Consider the following 12,452-nt stretch of genomic DNA (forward strand, 5'->3'; position numbering starts at 1 on the left):
TTTTTCAGTCAGCATTTAGCTGTTAAACCTATTTCTACCCAAATCACTGCTGAAGCTACCCTACTTCTAAATCAGTGTTTTGGACTAACATTAATATACAATACATTTTTTTTTCTATGTTCACCTATTTAAAACATTACAAAAGCATCACTCCTACCCTTGCCATCCCCACTGGAAAGCCTAACTCACATAATATTGAAATCTGTGACAATTCTTTATACCAATGCATTTATTTGGCCCTGTTACTGTAGGCAGTGGATTCTGCACAAGCTTGACAGGATAGACAGACTTCATCAGTAGTAGCTTCATGTTAGAGCTATACTCAAGTCTCTTTTGAAACCATAAGGAAAAATTAGGTAATATAAACAAGCAACTTGAAGGTTACAGTCCAGTGCCACATAAATACATCTGCTAAGACTGCTTCTTTAGTTAAGTTCCCATGATTGGCAAAGCTGGTCAAAGCCTGGGTTCACATCTTGCATGCAAAGGGAATACACCTAGTCGCTGTTAGTTTAGAAGTTGTAGAGAAGCAAAGCCTCTATAAACTGGTCTTAAGTATTTAAATTTAACATTTAATCAAAAAGAGAGAGATGAGCAAGTTCAGCTTCTTTAAAACAACAGCTTTTTTCCTTCTTTGTTGTAGTTGATAGCCTGAAATGTATCTTTTCCCATCTTTTAGTTGTGATTCCCCCCCAGCTTCTCTTTCTCCTGTTTACCTGGCGTCAGGTTACCATGGTTACTGAAGTTTCTCTCCTCAGCCCCACGGCGAGAGGCCGGATAGAGTAAAGAGAGGACCCCGCTGGCATTTCCAGCTGCTTGAAGTTTCTTTAGCCCAGGAAAGCACGGGGTTGGGAGAAGAGAACTCTTCTTTCCTACACGGAAGTTTGTAACTTTTTCCTGTCCCAGAATGCCTCTAAACTATGGAAGCTGAGAGGGCATGCTTACCTTGCCTTCCCTTTCTTTCCCCCTGTGTTGCCAGGAAACCAAGCCCCCCCTCTCTCCCCCTCTGCCCCTCTGTATAGAATACTCCCACACCTTTGTGGGCATTTGAAGAAGTTAGTGTCTGTTATTTTTTATCTTGGCGTGTGTAACCTTGATTTGTAGAAAGTTTGTAAGATGTACTAACTGAGAAAAATAATTGGTTCCCTCTCTGATGTTCCCTCCCTCCGAGAAACCCTGTTAAAAGAGACCCCCCAAACCCCAAATCTTTGGTCTCTCATCCTTTGGATTCCCCTTCACAGAAATAAACTGTGGAATGCAAACCAGAGAGAGAGTCCCCCCCTGATTTCTTTACTCGCTCTATAGACTTGGATTCTTGAAGAAAATCAGTGAACCCCACAAACATATGCTGGCTCGAAACTCGAGTGAAGAGAAACCTCATCACTGAGCTAGCCGGGCCACACTTGAGAAGATCGAGTCACTTCTTCACTGCAGTATGTTAGCATTTTAGAACTCCATCATGCCAGGCACTCTACAAATACACAATATCATCCATTTTACATACAACAGTAAAACGTAACTGCGTCACATTACAAGAAGGTTGACAACTCAACTCTACAATAGGAAAAATATATTAAAAGGCCACCCATTTCTAACTGCTAAAATCCTCTTACAAGTTTAACACACATTAATGAAGTCTTTAAATCCTGGTAAAATAAATATATTAGAGATGAAGCTTCTGTACTAGCTACAATAATGTAGTTAGAAAAAAACATCAGTACTGCTGCAAATCCAACTAAAAGCAGCTCCTATAGCAGGAAGCTACACCTGTTCCCAACATTTTGTCCTATTTGAGGAAGGTGCTCAAAATTTAATAGCAACAGAATAGAACAACTTTTCTGAACAATCATTATGCTATGTTAAACAGAAATGCAAGGGTTTGGGCCATCTAGCAAGCTAACAGCAAAATCTACCTGGAGAAAGGAATTGCATTCAGTTGTGAGAGCAAATGCTAGATCCATCACACTTAAAAATGCCTTCAGTTTATTACCTCCATTGCCATATGGTAACCCAGTCAGTTTTAAATATGTTGGTGATGCTTATAATTGAAAAGCCACATGCAGAGAATTTTGCTGGTTGCAACAAAAAAAGTCCAAGATGACTATGTAAAAATCTGCTGCAACATTGCTTTGTGGTATTAGTAACCACTTCAGGGTCACATAGTATCTTTAGCATTTCACTACTCTGAGTAACTGGAGAACAGGCCAGATATTCCAACTGTATCCCCCAGACCCCCTCCAAATTACCAAAGCAATGAAGAAATTTACTTGTGCTTGACAGATAAAACACTTTCTATTCCATGGCTTTGAACTACAGTCATCACGGATGTCAAGCTGGGAAGAGGAGGGGGAAAAAATAAAAGTCAGATCCACAGAAAGATATATTCCTGTTTTCCTGCTGATTGGGCAGTGGGCTGAGCTCAGCTGGTCTGACAGCTCAAGTGCCAGTGGAATCTAGTCTGAGAGCTAAGGAATGCAGGTTTTGCCAGCATTAACCAAAGAGAAATTAAAGAAATGCCATGCTATTTTCTTTTATTTTTTTTATTTTTACTCAGAAAAACAGAAGTCTAAGTGAACCGTACCTAAAATTTACTGAGGTTCCCACTCACCCTGCTTTGATTTTTTTCTGAGAAAAAGGGAGCATTTTATAGGTGTGGCAAAGATTCAAAAAGCACTTGCTACAGTTAAGCCAAGGGTTTGGCAATTACTAGCCTTTCACAATCCACTTTTTGTCATTGTATCAGGGCAAGCTAAATAACAAGTGACCTTTTTTCTACTATTCTGCAGTTCCAGAGAAACCCCATTTATTCATCTCTGTTATTCAGCACAACTATTGTGCTGCAAAAGCTGCAAAGACAGCCAGGCTCGTGAAAGTGATTTTTACTGTAGTCCAAACACTAGTCAGTTTAATTTGTTAGCTCACCTAAAAACCTGTAAGGGTTATGCAGTCATTTGAAAAAGCAGTAACAGAGCCCACTCAACACCTGGAAAAAAAAAATTCTTATCAAGTGTAAAAACAGAAGCTTTTGAAGACTTAGCTGAAGGGCAAATAGACACCTGTATACACATTCAGAGGTTGAAATGTGAAGCGCCTTTTGTGATTTATCTTGACCAAAGTTACAAAAACCCCTGTGTGCCTGTAAACAGGCACACCAAAACAAGTTAAACTTCCAGTAATTTCTATCTGGGTGCTTGATACAGCAATCTTTTTCTAGTGATAACTCTTTTGACAAATATTCAGTGCATCACACATTTCAGTATTAAAAACATTCCTTAAGCAAGTACAATAATATCTGTTAGCAACTTACAAGATGTCCAGAGTTTGAATAGGAAGGTTGAGCATGCCAGCCTGCATACAATTAACACATTAATTTTTTCACTCAGTTATGTATTACTATATCCCATTTTGCAGCGAAAAGCTTAAGCATTCATTGCCTATGCAAAGACAGTAGTATATTCATCTATAATAATATAATTTGATCTAATAATAAGTTTATGGTCACCAGGAACCAAATCCACCCAAAAATGCTCACAGCTCACAACATATCTGTGTCTCACATGTACTGACTATCAGTCTAGCTGAAGTCAGCTTCTGCTCCTTCTGGTAACTATTTGTGTAAGTGAACAAAAAGCCTGCATAAGAGGATAAAGTTCTTATTAATGCTTCCCTTGTCTAAAACAGTTGCAATATGCAGCCTCTTCCAAATTCAGGGAAAGCTTGGAAGACAGGGGAAGAAGGAACTCAGCTGAAACAAGTTCTAGATGACAGCTTTTAACAGCTCCCCTGCTTGACAGGAAGAGTCAGACTTCTGAAACTGAAGAGCTGATACCCAGCAAATAACTGAAAGATGACAATGGGCAAATTGATATGGACTTTGCTGGCTTGGCCTTTAACAAGGTTCCCATTTTGATGGATCCATTCAAAAAGAAATGCTGAGAACATTCATTAGTTTGCCACTACACAATGAGGTATAAGGTAGCAAGAGTGCCTCTCATCAGTTCAGGGGTGCACAACTCGCCACCATTTCTCATACTGCTACTATGGCACTTCTGGCTACTCATGTATGAAATTAATCACCACAGCTGTTTTCTTGCATACTTTTCAGCATTTAAGGAGGGGCAGACTTGTGTCTAGTTCATGCTAAGGTTCAGCTACTAAAATGAAGTTCAAATTGAATACCATTGTATTTAACTATTCCCACAAATGGAAATTACACATTGAGCAAAGAGACCAGAACAGCTGCAACACACCCAAATATTTTAAGGTGCATACACAAAAATGAAACCTTCTTGAGCCATCACAAAAAAAACTGGTTTAATATAAAAACCGCTTGCCTGTACTTTTCCTTTCATAGACTGTAAGCTCTAATTATCTTTCACAGATACATATTGAGGAGACAAAGGCAGGAGGTGCTCTGCTATCAGAAAGAGGGAAAAATTGATTGGGAATGCCAATGACAGATGAGTGACCATTATATGGTAGAATTAAGAATCCTGAAAGGAAAAAACTAGACAAATCAGAGCTTGAGCTTCAGAGGCAACTTTAGCCTCTTCAGGGACCTAACAGGAGAAATCACATAAAATACAGCCCTAGAAAGAGAAATTCTGGAGTGCTGGTTGATTTTCAAGGATCACCTACTCCAAGCTGGTTCCTCCTGACAAGCAGGAAGACAAGTGGCAGGAGGCCTGCCTGAATGAACAGTGCTCCTGCTGGGAGGAACAGAGACTAGCTGAGCACACAGGGATGGGGTCCATCCCAAAGCGCATCTAGAGCTGAACCTAGTGAGGGGCATGGAAGACAACAAAAAATGCTTGTGTAAAGCCAGCAGCAAAATAAAGTCTAGGTAAAATGTGGGCCCATCATGGGATAGGTGTGGGTGTCTGACCACAACACAAAAAATTATGTACTCAAAGACTTATTTACCTCTGTCTTTTCTGTGAATATCTGCCTTCAGCAATCCCAGGTCCCCAGGATACCCTGAAAGATCTTTCTTTGTGGAAAGCTCAAACTACATTTGCTACTCTGTGGGTGTAACCATTGATGTAAATGCAATGCAACATTATTACAATAGGTCTCTTCATAAGTATCCTGGGCCAACACCAACAGAAACGGCTTGTTTCTTTTCTCCATTCTTTACTGGAGAAACACAGCATGAATCATCAGTTTCCTACCCTACTCATGAAGTCAGAATACTGAGAAACTGTTCCAATACATGTTTTCTCAGCGAGAGAAAGGGTTAGATATCATCATCAACTAAGATCAACAAACTGACAGTTTCAGAAACTCTGGAAAGGCTTTGATAATGAAGAGATTTTGGGGTTTTTTTCTTCTGTCCCCCTTCATTAATCACTATTGTAAGCCATTGTTTATTATTCGTGTTGTAAACAGCTCTCCTGAAGCATCAGAACAATATTGACTTCTAAATAAGAGATATGTTATAAAGTGAGATGCTCAATATCTTTTGACATCTTTGGTTCAAGTCTCAGGATATGGGCAAGTACAAATCATACCTAGTACACTTTAATTATTAGGCAAAGTAAGTAAAGGAAAGGTTTGCCTCCTCTGTTGCTTGTCTAGTCAGTCTTTTATATCCTCATAGATGCACTAGGGCCTGATTTACTCCAGGGACAAACCAGACCTACTTCCAGGTATTATGCACATAGGGTCATGCCCCCATTCCCCACCCCTCCCAGTTCAGTTCTGAGCTGCTAGGATGCTAGGCTTGTGTTTGGAAGAGATACTTATTGGTGAAATATCTGGAACTGAAAAGAAGATCCAGCCTTCATTTGATCATTTCATCTCCCCAGGCAGCAAGTTACCTTGTATCCACAAAGGATCTTCTGAAGTGAAGATAGCAGCAATATTCATTCATCTGGTATATTTCCATGGCTCAACACAAGCTGTTACTCTAGACTCCAATTACAGGACAATATTTAGAGTTCTCTCTCACCTCTTGTCATAAAAAATAAGGAAGAAATTATACAACTAAACATTACAATTAATGTAGTGGATAAACTTTTAGCAGTTATATAGTTACAAAAAAAAAAAGACACTTAACTGATAAAATTCAGTTACAATACTCCCGTGGCTGTGTTTAAAGATAAATGTCAGGAAGGCTATCAATTTGCAGAAATTAAGAACTGAAGTTCTGTATCAAGAATTGCTTCTCAGCATATGACTGAGCAAGCGATAATATAATTTATGCCACTAAGAAAAAATATTACATTGCATTGTTTCTTAAGGTCTAGTTTGCCAGTCTAACTTGCTTTTCAGTGTATTAAATATCAAGCCAGTAAGACTTAGTATGACAATGCAGTCAGAAACAGGAGCTTAGGAGAAACACAAGTCTTCCATAGAGAAGGGATAAAAAGCTAGTCTTCACTGTATGCGAAGCAGCACTGTATGCGACGCAGCACTCAAGGCAAGAACAGACTAGGATTTGCCTACTGTCTCCTTTGAAAAATCAACTGGCATCATTTCCAGTAACTAATACTAAGACCACATTTGCTAACAAATCTTTAAAACCACTGTTTGGATCCATCCCACACTCAGTCCTCTCAGAGATTTGTTTCATCCAAATTTCAATGATATCACGAAGGGGAAAATACTTGCAAGTTACTCTGTGCTCTGAAGGTACACGTTTCTGAACCATGTTTAGTTTGGTTAATTTTTTATTAACCTCTAAAAGGAATTCCACATCTGCAGTCCAATATCACTATGTGGAGAAAAATATTTTCTGGTTTCAAAGTACAAAGCAAAACTACATCACTCTCTAAAGTTACAAGATATCAGCAAGAATAAATTGCTAAAAACACCAATCCTTAACACAGATGTAACTCCTCCCACACTGATATAATTGACTTATGCAGAAAAAAGCATTTAATAAGCTTTCCAAAGCAGGAATGGTATTCACCAGATTCTTAGCATATGGAACTTTTTAGTACAACTGCCACTTAAAGTCTATCCATGCCACAATAATAGTCTCACTTTTTATGTCCAAAAAAGCAAGCTCCATATGAGGAGATATTCACCATCTCTATGTACATTTAAAGGAAGAGAGAACAAAAGATTCTTTTTAAAGCTGATGGAAGAGGCTAGAATAAATTAAGTATTCAAACACAGTAACAGAACAAAGATTATTCCATTCAAATCAGAAAATAATTAATCACTTATGTAAAGATGATTCCTAGCAAATAAAAACAAGAAAGAAGTTTATGATGTGCTTTTGTTATTACAAAGTTGCTTTCTGTCCGATTAATCACTCTTTTACCAGCCCCTCCCATACACACACCCTAATGTGGTTTTCCACTTTCTCAGAGCATATGGCCACAGCTTCCACAATATGGTAAATGATCCCTGAAGAAATTGCTCTACACTGAAGAGGGATGCTCTAATTAAAAAAAAAAAAAAGGAAATTTTTATTATTTGTAAAACACTAATCCATTTTCTACTACTGATACATAAGACCTAGAAAGCTGTAGTGAAAAGACATTCTCTCATGAGATCTTCAGGCCTATTCTAGTGCTAGTTCACTTGTCACTAGTTTGAGTTCTGTAGAGTTCAGATGATCTGCTCTTTGGACCATTTCTTTCAGCTTCAAAATGGAATAATATAATAAACTGGAAATGGGAAGGCACAGATCTATACATATCCCATGACAAGTTACAAACATCAAGAAAAAATGCAAAAACCACAATCTCCTTGAAAGTCATCTTTTGTGCTGTGCAGAAAATTCCACAAGGAAAAAAAAAAGCTTATCTCTTTCCTTTCTTCTCCATCCTTTTACAAGATTTATAAACATATTGCATGCTAATTTTTCCCCTCAAAAAAGAGAAACACTAAGCTGCTCACTTCTCTCTTTGAAACATGAGTTCCAGGCAAGTCAGCTATGCCAAAAGAAAAGTTAGGATGATCACACTGTTTTCCCATCCACTCTCCTAAACAATCAGACCATTTCTCCTCACTCCAGGTGTTTATCCGTGTATTTGACTTTTGCTGATAGAATCATGACAAGGATTTCGAGGCATGCTGCATTCTTCACAAATTCATTTAAACAGGTGATTTCCAAGCTGGTGGTTTGCAGGTATCAGTAGGCAATTTACAGCCTGTCCAGAGAAGATGGAATGCCCTTTCCAAATGGTCCTGCAACCCCAGGCCACTTCTCACGTGTCAGAGGCCCCTGGATATGCAGCCAGAACATGCCAGTGGCCTTAGGTGATTACAGCTTCTTCCTCCGCTAAAATGAGATAGGACAGCTGCTATAGATACACTAAATGCAACAATTCCACAGCTAACTTTTTTGTTTGGTTTTATGTTTCTGCCAAAGTATTGGCATCACTTTCCATCTGTTTTAAGAGCTACCTAGTTAGTTTCAGTTGTGCCTAGATGGGGTGGGCCTCAGCTGGTGGCAGTTTAAAGAGACTGACCTCACAACTTCAGGAAGTCACAAAAACCTTTGACACCCATGACTTTGACCCACTACTACAGGGTCTTGTTCCCATCAAGTACAATCTCTAGTCAAGCTTAATCTAATTCTAGACTAGATTTATTTACATGTTAAAAGGGTACTTGGCCCAGACCTATTTAAAGGAAGCATCTGATAAATCCTATGAGACAGGAGATTTATAATCTGAGAGACCCTTCCTGATGATTAGCCTAACCTAGCTAGTCACAGTGAGCACTGAGATACAGAAAGGTGTCAGTAGTATTTCATAAGCCTCCAAACCTCCATAAGTAAATAAAGCCATATTTATATACAGCATCCAACAATAACACCCTCTTGAGAAATACGATCATCAGCAATTTAATAGAGAGTAAAGCAATTTTTTTTCCCATTAAAAAATAACGTACTAGAAACTGGATGCATATACACAGTTGTGAAACAGATTCACATATAAAAGGACAGATCAGAGGATGGAATGGCAAAAGTTGCATCATCAAATATATAAGCACTGTTTTCTCAGAGCAGATCTCTGTTCTGAAAGATCTCAGTCACCTCATTTGTCACCATTAGTGTCTTAAATCTTTCATTATGAGCATTTCATAGGAGTATCACTTTGCTCAGATGTCCCAAAGCTCTATGAAAATGAAGTGCATAAAAATAGGGTAAGTCTCAAGCAATTGGACTCAGGTAAAGCAGGTCAGATCTTTCAGACCATTGTTGACCTGGTTCAATAGCCCAGACTCTGAAAAACCAACACTTCCTTGAACTGCTGAGCCTGCTCCAGTATTCCAAATTGTGTGTTTCCCAAGTGCCTTCTACTACCTTAATTTTCAAGCAGAGAATTACAACACAATCTGTCAAACTCAGCAGCTTCACCCATGGTATTGTCGGTATTTGGCAGAGGAACAGCAACATTGCTCTGAGGCAGCTCTGTCTGAAACAGCAGAGAGAAGTGACCGGAGTGGGCTATGCCTGTACTGACAGAATGCCAAAATCCATACAAGGCAGAGTTTACAACATCAGAGTAGAATTTGCGTTCTCTTTTTGGCACCAATATAACACTGGTCTGAACATAAACGCTTCTAAATTCACTACCGCAAAGTAGTATTTTTTTTTCTCCTCCATAAAATAAAACCACATATGTGTGTGATTGGTTTACCATTTCTGCATCATCATCAGCCATCCTTGATAAAAATCTGTTTTTCAAACAGGCTAAAAGTCTGATGATTTTAAAAACAATACAAAACCAACAATTAAGGGGAAAAAAAACCTGAAACAACTAGAAAATCACCACATGGTTCATTTCCTGCCTGGGAAGTTTGACTAGCTAAAACTCAATTTCATTTCACTTTCCTCTGAACTAATAGGATATTTAGCAAGCTCAAAATTATTCCATACCCATTAGGTAGCCTTGACTATTACCAACCACCAGCACCACTTCTATTGACTTGCAGTGTCACATCTTTCAGCTAAAAGAAATAGCCAGTGCCAACCTTCCCATAAAAGGCACACATCCACTACAAATATAAGCCAACACAACCATTAAGATTTTCAGTTAAAAGGACCAATTTAGTACATTCATAGTCTTCTGGTATCTGAAGCTTCTCCCTCAAATTCCTGCTCCAGTCAAAGTTGATTTCCGTGCAAAAAAAGCTTCTGATGCTTACCTCCACATTATATTTTTGCACAGGCAAAAAGGACTTTACCCAACTTACAAGTTAAGAAATTTCATCGAAATACTTCAAAACAATTTGAGAATTACTGTGCAAAAGCTATTCCCCAACAGAATAATCAAGACGCAGTGGAAGCAAACTGCCACATATTGCAAACAGAATACCAAGTCTTTCTTTGGAATTTTCTACAGGAATGATTAACTTGTAAAGATATAGTTATTTCATTAGCTTCAGCACTGACTTGGACTATCTCCAGGATTACTTTACGATTAGGTTCTGACAAGAAAGTATCTCTGTGATAAGTCTACTTGAGTGTGCAAACTTTACATTAAAAAAGTCATGTAATTTAATATGTCTCCAGGCAAACCTTAAAACATAGCACAACCATTAATGACAGCAAATACAGAAATGCATGCTGAAGGAAAAGTTCTCTTACAGAGGTCTCTAGTCAGGGTACTTAGGAGGAGGACCCCCTTTTGACTCATCTAATTGTCCTAATGTAAGACTCTCATATCTATCAACCTCTGTTCCATCTTGAATAGTGTATTGTGCTAACTCCATCTCAGGAATGTTCAAGTTACTGCACATAGGTTCTTCCTTATAGACATATAGTCATCTCCTAGCCCATTTCCACCCACAGTACATCTTTTAGGCCTCCCACAAGAATGGATCTCAAAACTTCAAACACTGCTACCAGCAATTACATACAGACATAACAGCTAAATCAATTTAAAATTGCATTTTCCAAACTGCAGAATCCTTACTATAGGCTAGGCAGCTGGAGAGCACTGCTGCTGTATATGAAAATTTATCTCTAAAAAGTTCCCTGCTCCTCAGTACTTTTCTTAATGTACTTTGTGATGCTACATTAAGAACCCTGAGCAGGCAGCAAGCAACACAACAAGCCAGCAGCTGCATTATTGTCTTGGTTGCACTGATAACTCCATCTTTGCTGTCACCTGGGAAGCCACCAGAAGGCTTGTAATTCAAGAACCTGTCTGCACAAATTCTCCTGCTCCTGTGAAACTGCTCTTTCATAAATCACCTTTACACTTCAGAGTGATGCACCGAAAACAGAGCTCCAGATAGGAAACAGAACTTTAATTCTGCCTTTTTCTAACATAGACAAAGCTGTATTTTAACAGATCAGGGCATTTTCCTGGTAACTACCACCACAGATTACACCACTTCTATTTGCTCTTTGTGAATAAACACAGAAAAAATAATTCAATAATCTTTCCTTTTATCTAACTAGCAGGCAAAAATAGAAAATCAGAGGCTTCCAAAACAGTCTAAAATGAAAGAAGAGCTAGTTTTAGCAAGCTGCAGAAGGAAACTAATTCTGTTTCTGTATTTCTCTAGTAAATGAGACTTTATCAGATCAAGTTTCTTTTGACAGAAAGGTGGCGTGGGAAAAAATAGTCACACAACCCAAGTGTTACAGGGTTAGCTCAGAGAAGCAAAGCATTATTCCGATGTCTTCCTTTCAAGGAAAAGTATTTCATACACACAGGCTTCACACCCTTACAGCCAAAACACCTAGTACATCAGTGAACTGCTGAAGAACAATTGTTCTACATAAAAAGATGAGTGCCTGCTTTAGTCAGCAAGAAGCTGAAGTATTCTAGACAGTCTGCAATATTGATAGTCATGGCGACCAAGAGATATACTTACACTACAGTAAACTGCAAATCCTCAAAGTGGCAAGTTATTCTAGCAGCAGTAAGTACTACAGGCCAAAACGTGATAAACACATCACATACATTAGTCATCTTGACAGCTTCTTATGCCCACAAGCCTCATGATTTCAGTGCAGGAAAACATTGGTTAACAGTGACACAGTATTTTAACTTGCATAGCTATTCATTTTAAGGCTAAGTTTACTGGCAAGGGGTATTTCTTGCCAGGAATTACTTCAGAATTTTACAGGACTCAAAATGAGCAAGCAACATGTGATGTTCAAAAATGAACTCAGTATCTGTAAACAAGCTTAACGAAGGTGCAAGGTAAGTATTACCAGGTAATTCTTAGCGCAGTAGAAAGGTAGACAATGCCACAGTGTTTTCTGTATCAGAGAAAATATTTCTGCCTTGCAACAGTTAGTTATTCTTTTGTTGATTATAAAAGAGCTAATACGACTGAAACATTTCAAATGTATTAGTCACTTGCACTTCTCATACTGCAGTGTCCATACTGCGAGTACTCAGATCTTAAAGAGACAAACTGTATAACTGCTTTCAAGAAGTCGAGAGAATCTGCCCAAATTTTCGTCACCTTTAGCTTCCCACAAGCAAACAGTAACTCATAGTCGAAGCTATATAACAATTTACAGCTCC

General features: G+C 38.5%; 1 protein-coding gene across 4 annotated transcripts in view; it reads right to left on the minus strand.

Annotated features, from left to right (window-relative positions):
* The window catches only part of VCL (vinculin), a 59,229-nt gene that overhangs the window by 45,693 nt on the left and 1,084 nt on the right, over positions 1–12,452 (minus strand). The window lies entirely within an intron of this gene.

The sequence above is a fragment of the Pseudopodoces humilis genome, chromosome 9 (genome assembly GCF_049639895.1).
Source record: "Pseudopodoces humilis isolate 2021_Gansu_Grassland_sample_001 chromosome 9, ASM4963989v1, whole genome shotgun sequence".
NCBI lineage: Eukaryota > Metazoa > Chordata > Aves > Passeriformes > Paridae > Pseudopodoces > Pseudopodoces humilis.